General features: G+C 45.8%; 1 protein-coding gene across 1 annotated transcript in view; it reads left to right on the top strand.

The window, feature by feature from the left end:
• Positions 1-13,757, top strand: part of ZNF512 (zinc finger protein 512) — a 143,132-nt gene that overhangs the window by 99,009 nt on the left and 30,366 nt on the right. The gene's annotated exons all lie outside the window — the stretch shown is intronic.

Below are 13,757 nucleotides of genomic sequence, written 5' to 3'. Positions count from 1 at the left end.
TTTTTTCCCTTCCTCCCCCAACCCCCTCCCCCAGATGGCAAGCAGTCTTATATATGTTAAATATATTACAGTATAATTTAGATACAATATATGTGTGTAGAACCGAATTTTTTGTTGCACAGGAAGAATTGGATTCAGAAGGTAAAAATAACAGTTTACATTCATTTCCCAGTGTTCCTTTTCTGGATGTAACTGGTTCTGTCCATCATTAATCAATTGGAATTGGATTAGCTCTTCTCTATGTTGAAGAAATCCACTTCCATCAGCATACATCCTCGTACAGTATCATTGTTGAAGTGTATAATGATCTTCTGGTTCTGCTCGTTTCACTCAGCATCAGTTGATGTAAGTCTCTCCAAGCCTCTCTGTATTTCTCCTGTTGGTCATTTCTTATAGAACAATAATATTCCATAACATTCATATACCATAGTTTACCCAACCATTCTCCAATTGATGGACATCCTTTCATCTTCCAGCTTCTAGCCACTATGAAAAGGGCTGCCACAAACATTTTGGCACATACAGGACCCTTTCCCTTCTCTAGTAGTTCCTTGGGGTATAAGCCCAGTAGTAGTATGGCTGGATCAAAGGGTATGCACATTTTGATAACTTTTTGGGCATAATTCCAGATTGCTCTCCAGAATGGTTGGATTCTTTCACAACTCCACCAACAATGCATCAGTGTCCCAGTTTTCCCACAGCCCCTCCAACATTCATCATTATTTGTTCCTGTCATCTTAGCCAATCTGACAGGTGTGTAATGATACCTCAGAGTTGTCTTAATTTGCATTTCTCTGATCAATAGTGATTTGTATGCTGTAAATCTTAACAGTGCTATTAAATGCTATAATCATAATATAATATAATCACCACCCACATGTTTATTAGGGCTGCATGTAAGCCAAGGTGTGGGATAATGGCCCTTTCTATTTTCCCTCTTAGGAAGTAGCTAGTAACAGTCCTGATTACAGACAGAAAGGAAGCTGAATTGAGAGGAATAGTCCCCTTTCTTTTGTGCACCATAGGGTCATCAGCTCTTCAGGTAATAGTCAATAAGGAAACTCTTCCTTATCTGCAAGTGAAGGGTCCTGGCTGAGAGCAGGCCCCAAAGTTCCTATTGATTAACTGCAACCAGGACAAGTAACTGAGCAAATGCTATGGGAAGACCCCATAAGCCAAATGAACCTTGTTACAAAGGGATTTCCTATTGTAATTGGTGCTTATGTTACAGTCCTCATAGAAAGTCTATTCTGAACCATTGTTTATTTCAGGGCCTAGAGTGCTGACCATTTATAAAGGGAAGGAGAATGGAGAGTTTTCACTGCCATATTCTTTTTTTTTCTCATCACAAGGCTTGCAACTTTTTTCTCTCCCCTTTGTAAAGGATTCAGAAAGCACCTGAAGGAGAAAACCAGGAAGAAGATGTAAAGGGTGACAAGATTTTTGAACAGGGATATATGTATTGGTTGGTCCTGCCCCTTTGATTTTGCTTCTACATACTGGTTTTGCTCTCCAGATTCTCCTGGGAGTCCCATTCCGATCTGTGCAGTACAGAGAGCAGAGAGAAACAGAAAACAGACAATAGTGAGTTTACAAAGGTTCAACTTCCTTAATGCCAGCAGCTGATCACAAACACCATATGAGTAGAATTGGCAATATAGTACTTGAGAACAGACAATCTGTCTGTGAGGCAGTGGCTGATCTCTCCAGTGATCAAGGCTTGTGCCAAAATCAGCAGTGTAGAAGGTACCTAAGAGCGGGAGGTGGGGTCAGATGGAAGGTGCCAGAGAAGTGGACTTTTTTAAACACTGAAAACCATAGATGGGCACCCCAGACATAAGCTCTCTTTTCTTCTCTCTCTCTTTTTCTATTTTCTTTCTCCTTTTCTCCTCCTCCTCCCCTTCATCTTTTCTCTCAAATAAATGAATATAAATGAGAGAGATCTTTTTAGAGAAGAAACTTCAGACTATCTTTCAGACAAACCAAAAAAGTAGAATAAGTAGGAGGAGGTTGAGCAAAGTACTTCCTGAAAATAGAATACTTGACAGCTTCTCTTGCCTAAATTCAATAAATAAGATGATTGTAGAAAAGCAGATTGCCTATATCATATTTTCCTGAGCTGTGACAAGCAATAGAAAGTCTTTTGGTTATTGTAGGGAAAGGTTAGTAGCTGACGATCTGAGAGTGAACAAATAAAGACAAGAACCAAGTTTGCATTCTACCCCAACTTGAAATACTCATTATGATGTCATGTGAGGTCACTACATTGTAAGCTGTGGCTCTTTGACTGAAAGGAGGGATGGGGTGGGGTGATGGAGCCGATCCTGGGGCCTGGCCCCCCCTTGCCACCACCTTTCAGCCTTCTTCTATTACTTGGTCTCCTTGTCATAGGGATCTGGTCATTGCTACCTGGGCATCAAAGGGGAGAGCTATTGCCAGCCAAGATCAGCAAGGTACATGGAATTACAAAACTTGCCCCCATCTTGGACCAGGGCAGAGGTATAGGGAGGGTATCTTATGGATTTGCTCCACCTCTGACTCTCTGGATCTCTTCTGTTTCTTTCTTTGTTTACATCTCATCTTTCTCAACTTCCAAGGTATGATATATTGGGTATAGGATCTCCCCCTCTCTTTGTAGTACCCACTGATGGGACTTTGTCTTTTTGTATTCTTTCAGACTTTAAGGCAGCAAAAAATACCAGAGAGTCAAAAAGTCACAAAAGGTACTGAGATCCAAATTGTCTTATCTGGAAGATCTACATCGTGAATAATAGCTAACTTTACTGGGAACATGAAGGGAAGGGGAATGGGTGAGGAATAGCTGGAAGGGGAATTGTAAAGACTCAGTGATTATGGTGGCAAGTAATGAAGGGAAGGAAGCACTGATTTTATGCTTTTAGCAGCTTTCCTTTGATAGCCAAATGAAAATATCTCTCCATCCTAGCAAGGGCAAACAGCTTCTGCATTCTTTCCACCTTCCTCCTCTCTCTTTTCCCTTTAAAGACCAAAATAATTAAATGGGAAAAGAAAACTATTACACTTTCATTTTTTGCCCCCACCTCAAGCCCTTACTCTCATCTCACCTCTTACTGAAGGTTGTGTGTGTGCTGAGGGATTTTCCCCCAACTCATCCTGATGGCTCCTTTCCACTATGTTATTAAGGGAATGGGAAGGCAATGAGAAACAACACTAGTCTGGGAAGTAGGTTCAAACCAATAAGCATTTATGCTTGCCTCTGCCTACTGTCATGCTCTAGACTAGGTATATTACTGGTATACACTATGTACACAGTTATGATACAGAATGCAAAGTAATTGGTGGATTAGGTATGGGCATTAATGATGGGCTGCTTCTTAAAAGAGGTAGCATGGAGGTGGGCCATGAAGGGAGCTAGGAAGAAAGCATTCCCAACATAGAACTAGGCCCATGTGCTAACTTAGCACAGGGACAGAAACACAAGAGATAAGATATTTACAGAACAACAAGTGGACCGATTTTGACTATAATGTAGAACAGAAGTATCAAACATGGGGCCCACTGACTGCATGCGGCTGCCAAAAGCTGTCCAACCCAGATTAAAATGTCACTGGGAAATATTTAACAAAAATAAATATAAATACAATAAAACATAGATAATATTACATTTTAAGATGGAATCAATATGCAGCCTCTAGGGATTCTTAGTTATTTTAGTAGCCTCTGTTTCTAAGAGTTTGACACTATTGCTATAGAATATTTGTGAGGAAGCATGTGAAATCAGTCCGGAAAAGACTAGGGTTAAGATTATAAAAGACTTTAAATGTCTTTCTCTTGCATTGTTTGACCTTCATTCTCAAAGAAGAAAATGGCATCAAGAGATGTCATGATTTGCAAGTGAATTGAAGTTAAGTCACTGGCTTCACTTTCTCCTCCAAAGCCATCGGGGTCTAAAGGCCAGATATGGATCAGGACAACTGAAGATGGCTCTCACCTTTATATCCTAGAAGTAATAGGATTATTTTATCCGTTAAGTAAAAAAGTAATAGGACTTTATGAATTATGAAAAATAATAGGACTCCACCTAAATTCTATTCCTAGCTCTTCTACTAAGTAGCTATGTGACCTTGAATAAATTTCTTAACCTTTAAGTGTTAGTATCCTTAGTTGTAAAATAGGGATAATAATTCATGGAATATCTATCTCACAGGGTTATTATAAGGAAGAAATGAAATTATACATAGCATGTTTTAGTGTCGTTTTAAACTTTAGTAACCCAAAACTGTACTAAGACTTTTGGGACACCCTATATATAAAGTGCTTTGCAAACTTAAAAGCTCCATATAAATGTAATTATTATAATCTCTGAGATGCAGGTGTTGGATTATATGAGCTTTTAAGTTTCTCAAAACTAAAAAATTTTAAATTTTAAAGATACCTGTCCTCTTACTAAATGTCCTCCATTACTTCTAGTTCCACCTCCACATTGGGAGGACAGTCTCCAGATGGAATGTACAGGTTCTGACCTGGCCTGGTGAGTAAAGGCTTCCTATCCTTCCCATCAAGTTACAGTAGGTCCTAGTTGTCAGTTTTACTAATGACATCAATTTCACTTAGTTTTTCAGGGTTCCCTGTGGGCTGGGCCCAGAATTATACTCTCTGGTCAATGGATAGGAGCCTCCAGAATATTTTCCAGCACCTGGACATTGCAAGGTCAGGGGCTACAAATCTGAATTAAAATACCTATAGAATTGGGGGAGGGATGAGCATATGGAATGATCAGCTCCTTGTTGGGTGTTCTCATCAAAAGAAGCATGGGAACTAATCATTTCCCTGAGTGTATGCGAAAATAACACACTCTTTCTGTCTTTCAGATCCAGTCTCATGAACTTGTCCACATCTTCACAAGTGACCTCAACTCCTTCCTCCAGCTCCTCTACTACTGGGCCTCGGGAGTTACAAACCCTGACATGCTATGAGTGCCACAGCCCGGAGTTTTCTAGAGTCCAGAGTTCTCTTCACACCAATCTCAGTGCAACTCAATCCCTTGCCTATATTTTTAGAGAAAGTCTAGAACACCGGAGCCACAGTCTACCTAACCCCTCCAACAATTATTCTGGACAAGCACGGGTATTGTCCCTGCCTCCATTTCTGCTATCTCCAGATAAAAATGAAACCACAGAGAAGAATATTTCTTTGGATGACGGTGCCTACAACTCCACTTATGAACAAGGGCTTTATGAGACTACAGCAGAGGAGGACAAGAATGACAGCTGGGTCCCCAAGGATATCAGGAATTCCTTGGACCTCCATATAAGGAAAAAGCTTGCCCAACGTTTGGCTCCTCCTCCAGTTTTCAGAACCATAAAACTCTCTATCAGCCCATATTCTTTAGCCCAGAGTCCCATGCGAGACAAAAAGACAACAAAAAAGAAGGGAGGAAATAGAGTTCTTAAAGTTTCAAATTCTCCATCTTCAAATCTTCGTGGAAAACCCCGGCTCCCATGCTGGGCTCCAATTAAACTTTCAAGATCTGCCAAATGGGTGCTGGAGGGCCACATGGCCTGGAAAGTATGTACACTGAGGGCCCAAAGAATACCTGCAGCTGTGAAGCAATCGTGGGCAATTCTGAACTGTGTCATTAAAGTACAAAATGAAGACCATCAATCTGGAAACTCTAAAATTCAGGCACCTATGCACTTCCTTAAGAACACTGAGCAGGATATCAACAAAAAACCTCCAGATGTTTCATACCCTCTACTTCCCACGGATGCAGAAAATGACCAGACAAGACCAACAATTCCAAAAGAAGACAGTCAGCCCCAGCCAACACCCCAACCTGATACACAGGATGCCTCTTGCTCAGAAGTGGTGGTTATCCCAGGGGAAGCCACCTTTCTGCAGGAGGATGTAAAAAAGAGATTAGAACTTTGTATCAAAAAGAAGGTCAATAGCCTTCTGAAGAAGGCCATAAAGCAACAAAAGGACACTGTAAAAAAGGATGAAGAATTGAGCATCAGGTTAAAATTTCAAGCTGTAGACACTATGAAACTGCTTCAAACTGTGGAATCTGTATCATTGGGTCCAGGGCCCCAAGTCAAAGATTTTAAAGGATTGATTCCAGAGTCATCTAATCAAGTTACAGATTTTTGGGAGCTGAATTCAGGGCCTCAGGTTCAAGAGTTCCAGATTCAAGATACAAATGATGTGGAGCTAACTCCAGTGGTACAGAAGCAAAATGTAGATTCTTTGAAGAGCAAAGATTTAAGTTCAAAGGTTCAAGATATGGATTCTGTAACGACTTCAGTGCCAGAGAAATATGATGCAGATTCTATAGAGCTCACCCTAGGATCACCAGTTCAAGATGTGGATTCCAAAGGGTCAATCCCAGAGCCACAGATTAAAAATGTGGATTCTGGAGGGCTGATCCCAGGGTCACAGGTCAAACCCACAGATTCCAAGAAGCTGGTCAAGGGGTCACAGGTCAAACTCACAGATTCTGAGGGGCTGATTTTGTGGTCACAGGTCAAACTCACAGATTCCAAAGGGCTGATTCCATGGTCACAGGTCAAACTCACAGATTCCAAGGGACTGATCTTGGAGTCACAGGTCAAACTCACAGATTCCAAGGGGCTGATCTCGGGGCCACAGGCCAGACTCACAGATTCCAAGGGGCTGCTCTCGGGGCCACAGGCCAGACTCACAGATTCCAAGGGGCTGATCTCGGGGCCACAGGCCAGACTCACAGATTCCAAGGGGCTGCTCTCGGGGCCACAGGCCAGACTCACAGATTCCAAGGGGCTGATCTCGGGGTCGCAGGCCAGACTCACAGATTCCAAGGGGCTGATCTCAGGGTCGCAGGCCAGACTCACAGATTCCAAGGGGCTGATCTCGGGGTCGCAGGCCAGACTCACAGATTCCAAGGGGCTGATCTCGGGGTCGCAGGCCAGACTCACAGATTCCAAGGGGCTGATCTCGGGGTCGCAGGCCAGACTCACAGATTCCAAGGGGCTGATCTCGGATTCCAAGGGGCTGATCTCGGGGTCACAGGCCAGACTCACAGATTCCAAGGGGCTGATCTCGGGGCCGCAGGCCAGACTCACAGATTCCAAGGGGCTGATCTCGGGGTCGCAGGCCAGACTCACAGATTCCAAGGGGCTGATCTCGGGGTCGCAGGCCAGACTCACAGATTCCAAGGGGCTGATCTCGGATTCCAAGGGGCTGATCTCGGGGTCACAGGCCAGACTCACAGATTCCAAGGGGCTGATCTCGGGGTCGCAGGCCAGACTCACAGATTCCAAGGGGCTGATCTCGGGGTCACAGGCCAGACTCACAGATTCCAAGGGGCTGCTCTCGGGGCCACAGGCCAGACTCACAGATTCCAAGGGGCTGATCTCGGGGTCGCAGGCCAGACTCACAGATTCCAAGGGGCTGATCTCGGGGTCGCAGGCCAGACTCACAGATTCCAAGGGGCTGATCTCGGGGTCGCAGGCCAGACTCACAGATTCCAAGGGGCTGATCTCGGATTCCAAGGGGCTGATCTCGGGGTCGCAGGCCAGACTCACAGATTCCAAGGGGCTGATCTCGGGGTCGCAGGCCAGACTCACAGATTCCAAGGGGCTGATCTCGGATTCCAAGGGGCTGATCTCGGGGTCGCAGGCCAGACTCTCAGATTCCAAGGGGCTGATCTCGGGGTCGCAGGCCAGACTCACAGATTCCAAGGGGCTGATCTCGGATTCCAAGGGGCTGATCTCGGGGTCACAGGCCAGACTCACAGATTCCAAGGGGCTGATCTCGGGGTCACAGGCCAGACTCACAGATTCCAAGGGGCTGATCTCGGGGTCACAGGCCAGACTCACAGATTCCAAGGGGCTGATCTCGGGGTCACAGGCCAGACTCACAGATTCCAAGGGGCTGATCTCGGGGTCGCAGGCCAGACTCACAGATTCCAAGGGGGTGATTCCATGGTCACAGGTTAAACTTGAAGATTCCAAGGGGCTGATCCCTGGGTCACAGGTTGAACTCACAGATTCCAAGGAGCTAATCTCAGGGTCACAAGTTCAACTCACAGATACCAAGAGCCTAGTTTCAGGGTCTCAGATCAAATTCTCAGATTCCAAGGGGCTGATTCCAGGGACACAAGTCATTTTCACAGATTCCAAGGGGCTGATTTTGGGGTCACAGGTCAAACTCACTGATTCTAAGGGGCTACTCCCAGAGTCACAGGTCAGACTCACAGATTCCAATGGGCTAATCTCAGGGTCACAGGTTAAACTCATAGATTCCAAGGGACTGATTTCGGGGTCACAGGCCAGACTCTCAGATTCCAAGGGGCTGATATCATGGTCACAAGTCAAACTCACAGATTCCAAGGGGCTGATCATGGAGTCACAGGTCAAACTCACAGATTCCAAGGGATTGATCTCAGGGTCACAAGTCAAACTTACAGATTCCAAAGGGCTGATTCTGGGGTCACTGATCCCAGGGTCACAGGTCAAACTCATAGATTCCAAGGGCCTGATCCCAGGGTCACAGGTCAAACTCACAGATTCTGAGGGGTTAATTCAGGGCTCACAAGTCAAACTCACAGATTCCAAAGGGGTGATCCCAGGTTCACAAGTCAAATTTATAGATTCCAAGGGGCTGATTCTGGGATCACTGATTCCAGGGTCACAAGTCAAACTCACAGATTCTGAAGGGCTGATGCTGGAGTCACAGGTCAAACTCACAGATTCTGAAGAGTTGATTCAGGGGTCACAAATCAAACTCACAGATTCCAAAGGGCTGATGCTGGAGTCACAGATCATACTCACAGATTCTGAGGGGTTGCTTCAGGGCTCACAAGTCAAACTCACAGATTCCAAGGGGTTGATCCCAGGTTCACCAGTCAAATTCACAGATTCCAAGGGGCCGATTCCGGGGTCACTGATTCCAGGGTCACAAGTCAAACTCACAGATTCCAAAGGGCTGATGCTGGAGTCACAGGTCAAACTCACAGATTCTGAAGGGTTGATTCAGGGGTCACAAGTCAAATTCACAGATTCCAAGGGGCTGATCCCAGGTTCACCAGTCAAATTCACAGATTCCAAAGGGCTGATTCCAGGGTCACTGATTCCAGGGTCACAGGTCAAACTCACAAATTCCAAAGGGCTGATGCTGGGGTCACAGGTCAAACTCACAGATTCTGAAGGGTTGATTCAGGAGTCACAAGTCAAACTCACAGATTCCAAGGGGCCGATTCTGGGGTCACTGATTTCAGGGACACAAGTCAAACTCACAAATTCCAAAGGGCTGATGCTGGGATCACAGATCATACTCACAGATTCTGAGGGGTTGATTCAGGGGTCACAAGTCAAACTCACAGATTCTAAGGGGCTGATCACAGGCTCATCACAAGTCAAATTTACAGATTCCGAGGGACTGATTCCACGGTCACTGATTCCAGGGTCACAAGCCAAACTCACAAATTCCAAAGGGCTGATGCTGGAGTCACAGGTCAAACTCACAGATTCTGAGGGGTTGATTCAGGTTTCACAAGTCAAACTTACAGATTCCAAAGGACTGATCCCAGGGTCACAGTTGAAACTCTCAGATTCCAAGGGGCTGATCTCAGGGTCAAAGGTCAAACTCACAAATTCTAAAGTACTGATCCTAAAGCCAAATGCTCAAGTCATAGATTCTGTAGAATTGACTCCATGGCCACGTATTCAAAGTATGGATTCTGTGGAATTGACTTCAAAGTCAAATATTCCAGTCACAGATCCTATGCAATTGAGTCTCCAGCTGCAGTCCCCAGTTGGAGATTCTTTTCATTCTATCCAGGGCTCCATACCGCTATACATTTCAGGATCTGGTAGAATTACAGTTAATCTGAAACAAGGTCTTCATGCCTCTAAAGCACGTGAAATTCTGAGAACAATGTTAAGAGACTTAAATGGGAGCACACTCCTTCAAAAATCTCTGACTTTCCGAATATCTAGCAAATTTCCCAATACAGCACAACCTTCAACTCTTCCCAGGCAGCCCTCACATTCCTTACGCCAGTGGAGACTGAGTTCTCAAAGCCTATTCCAGGCTCCTATACTCTCATCTCGGAGATCAGATCATAGTTTCTACCAAGGAGGATTAAGGACTCCAACAGCCCTAAAATGGCCTGTCTCAAGAAAGCAAGTAAAGGCCTGGGAGCAGCGAATTTCAAAGGGTAGAGTGACAAGGAGAAAATCATCATCCTCTACTTCCATGTTAAGGAAGAACCTGAGGGCTAAGATGCAGCAAGCACATCATGTCCAGGCAGATCAAAACCAAAGACCATCTCGAGTTCCCTCTCCACATGCCCCAAATCAGCATTTTAGTCCATCAAGACAAGCAACGGTTTCTGAGGGCTGGCAAGAGAAGATTCCGGATACGCCTCCTGGGACTTCAATTCCTAACGATATTCTGAGAGATACCCTATGCCAACTCTGTAGGAAGAACCAACCTTTCAATGCACATACCCTATGCCAACTCTGTAGGAAGATCCTACCTTTCAATGAACAGCTAGAGAATTTCAAGTCCACATCTCAGGACTCTCCTAACTTGACCACAAAAGGAGCCCAGGACAGCAGTAAACCTGTGGAGGGGAGGAAGGACATGGAACAAGTATCCTCAGACTTAAGGGTGCTGCCTCAGAGGATGAGTCCACATCTGCCTTCCTCCCACAAGATGCCTAGTACTGAGAAGGCAGCTTCAGCGCAGCAGAAAGAAAAACCAGGTGTCAGCTCACAGGTAAGAACTTCTGAATTTCAATCTAAGCCTCTGTCAGTAACTTCTCCCCATGAACAGACCCAGCTACTACAGGACCTGCAGCTGAAAATAACACAACAGCTCCTAAAGAATCAACTGTCTCCCCATTTCACTCCATCCCTAACTAAAGGAATGTTTCTACAGTACCCTATCTGTCTGCAGTGTGGCAGATGTTCAGGCCCCAGTTGCCCCCACAAGTTTCATGACACTTCTGGACCTTGGCTTCTTATTTATCCACAACTTCGCCTTTTTCGTAACTCGGAGGGACGCGGGGAGTTTCGGGTTCAACTTGGTTTTAAATTGAGAAACCGAACCCAAATCCCAAAGCAGCAAAGAGAAGTAGGGCCTCTAGTGCCAATGGGACATGTATCCTCCCAGCCTGACCCACTAGAGAAGAGGAAGAGTAAGGTCTGTACCTGCCACATCACCAAGAAAGATCTTATGTTAAGCCCCTACCCTAAAACAAATCTAGGACATCAACCTTTCCAGACTCTTGAGTCTTGCCAAACCTCTGGCCCTATTCAAATTCATATCAAAAGAAATTTGCCTGGCAGGCGAGTAGAGGTTACAAAAGCAAAATGTGAAGGGCCTGACCGTTATGACTTCATAAAAATCCATTCTTTACTGAACACTGATAGCAAAGGTGGTTGGGCTAAGGCTGAAGCCAAACGGATGTTTAACTCAGAACAAATGAAGAGCCCCAAGGAGATCCAAACTGCAGCTTATAAAATTCAGAGAGTGTCTAGACAGAGTATCCCCAAGGATAGAGACAGACCCTCAGGGAGAAGAACTGCAGAGGCCCCAAAAGAGGCTCCTTCCAGCAGACGTTCTGAGGAGTCCACAGGATTCATGCAGTGGCTCTGCCTCAGTATAAAGAGAGCCCTAGGCATAGCTTGTCCTCCGAAGGCTTCACTGCAACAGATGCAAGCTCCCTGGGAGAGCCCGTCCAGCCAGCAAGGCTCAGTCTCCTCTGAACAATCTCATGGGCCACAAGCCCCCAAAAATGTGGGGAAGCAGTGGGTCAGATCTCTAAAAACAGTTTGCCTCGCCACTAAAACGGAGAGGAAGAAGCCAGAGAAGGACGGAAAGACAAGACAAAGATTCACACTGCTTAGTAAGGTTCCGAAGAATATCAAGATTAACCAATCAAGAGTCTATTTTAAATCCACATACAAATCATCCACATCGCGCAGCTCCACACCCCCAGGTCCGGAGAGTAGCAAGATTTCCCACTCTAAATCATCGCACCAGAACACAGCTCCAGGGCAAGAGAAGAGCCTCGTTGGAGCTCTGAATCCCAACAAAGCCAGAAGTAGCCAGGAGCACCAAGTTATTCCAGGAGGGCTGAAGTCCAAGCACAAGATCCAGCAGCAAGACGCTGGGGGGGATAGAACGGGGAAAGTGTCTTGGAAAGACGCCCACAGTTTGAAAGGCAGGGTCAGCTCCTCGCCCTGAAGCAAAGAAGATCCCTGAGTGCTACCAGAAAAATCACGTGTGTGCTCTTCTCCAGGCCCCTGGCACTGGCTTTCCCTTCACTGCCACTCCCGCACCCCAAAGGCATGATCCCTAAGCATGTGTTTCAGAAGGAAATTCTGGGGGTGTACGGAGGGGGAGCAAGAGGGTCTTTAACTTCTCCTGAATAAAAGAGAATACATCGTGTTAATCTGCATGCGTCCCTCATAATCACAAGTGATGAGGAGGAGGAGTAAACTGAGGTTCTAAACTGAGATAGATCAGTTCCTTTCCTCCTGGGTCTGATTATCTCCCTCCTTCCCAAAGTAACCATTGGCCCGTAGCGAATGAAGTCGCTACTCAATGCTGTATGGAAGCAAAGTCTTTATTGATAGTAAAGGGATAGACAGTCATTTGGCCTCCAGGAAGCCAAGCTGCCCACAAGGCGACGCCAGTTGGCGGGCACTAGGCTGGTATGAACCAAGTGCAAGGTTTGGAAGCAAGGTTAAAGTCTGGTTAGTAAAAGGCATTAGACAGAGGAAGAAATATGCCGAAAGCAGCGGGGCAGAGAGTCTCTGATGCAAGCATCTTAGCTGGCATCCTTCAACTCTTTGACAAGGGATGATTCTACCTTGCCTCTTTTTATCTGCTTTAAGGGGCATATGGGTGGAGCCCGGGTTGATTCCTGGAAGGCCAGATTCTTGGCGGGCTTTTCAGATAAGGAAGAAACTGTTTTGGGGAAACCTGAGCAGATAGTGGGGGTTGAGAAAATCCAAGCCAGCTCAGATCCGCTGGGGGCTGACCGCCCAAACTGTCTTGACAAGACCTTCTAATCAAAGATCAGTCCCAAAGGAAGTTGGAGATCAGACAAGAATCTCAATGAGAGTTAGGGAAGGGGAACCCCTTTTGGGTCAGTGCAAGGATAGTCCCCTGGCTGCGCTGGGTCCCCTGTAAAAGGAACTTACAGTCCCGAAAACCCAGATTGATAAAAAGGAAGTAAAGTTTAGTAAAGTTGAGGGTAGAGATAAAAGGGCACTGGATTAGGCCAGGTGGGCAGAAACCCTTGACATGACCACATAAGGATGCCATGCTTAGGACTTCTGCAAACATGGACTCCAAAGTAGCCCCTTTTATAATGGGGGCTCTTGGTGATCTCGAAGGTGGGTGGAGTCCAAGGTGGGTGGAGTCGGGCTTTCAGCCTGGGTCAGCGTAGAATAGAATTCAATGGGTTTAAACTGTGGGGGTTGGGAAAACCCAAGTTAGCTCAGACCCGGGGGCTGGGAAAGCCTGGCTATCACTGGAATTTAAAAGGGTACCTTTTGACCAGGATTTGTGAATCAAAGATCCTAGCTTAAAGGGACCTCAACCCCCATCACAAGGATAGCACGCGGCAGTGGATAGGAGCGGACCTGGCCTCAGACACCAGTTGTGTGACCCCAGGCAAGTCACTTAACCGGGTTTGCCTCAGTTTCCCCATCTGTAAAATGAGCTGAAGGAAACCCGCCAGTAAGTCTGCCAAGAAAACTCCAAATTGGGGTCATGAGGAG

Source organism: Sminthopsis crassicaudata, chromosome 2, assembly GCF_048593235.1.
Source record: "Sminthopsis crassicaudata isolate SCR6 chromosome 2, ASM4859323v1, whole genome shotgun sequence".
Lineage (NCBI taxonomy): Eukaryota > Metazoa > Chordata > Mammalia > Dasyuromorphia > Dasyuridae > Sminthopsis > Sminthopsis crassicaudata.
Note: the sequence above shows the minus strand (reverse complement) of the source record. Positions and strands in the feature narration are given on the sequence as shown.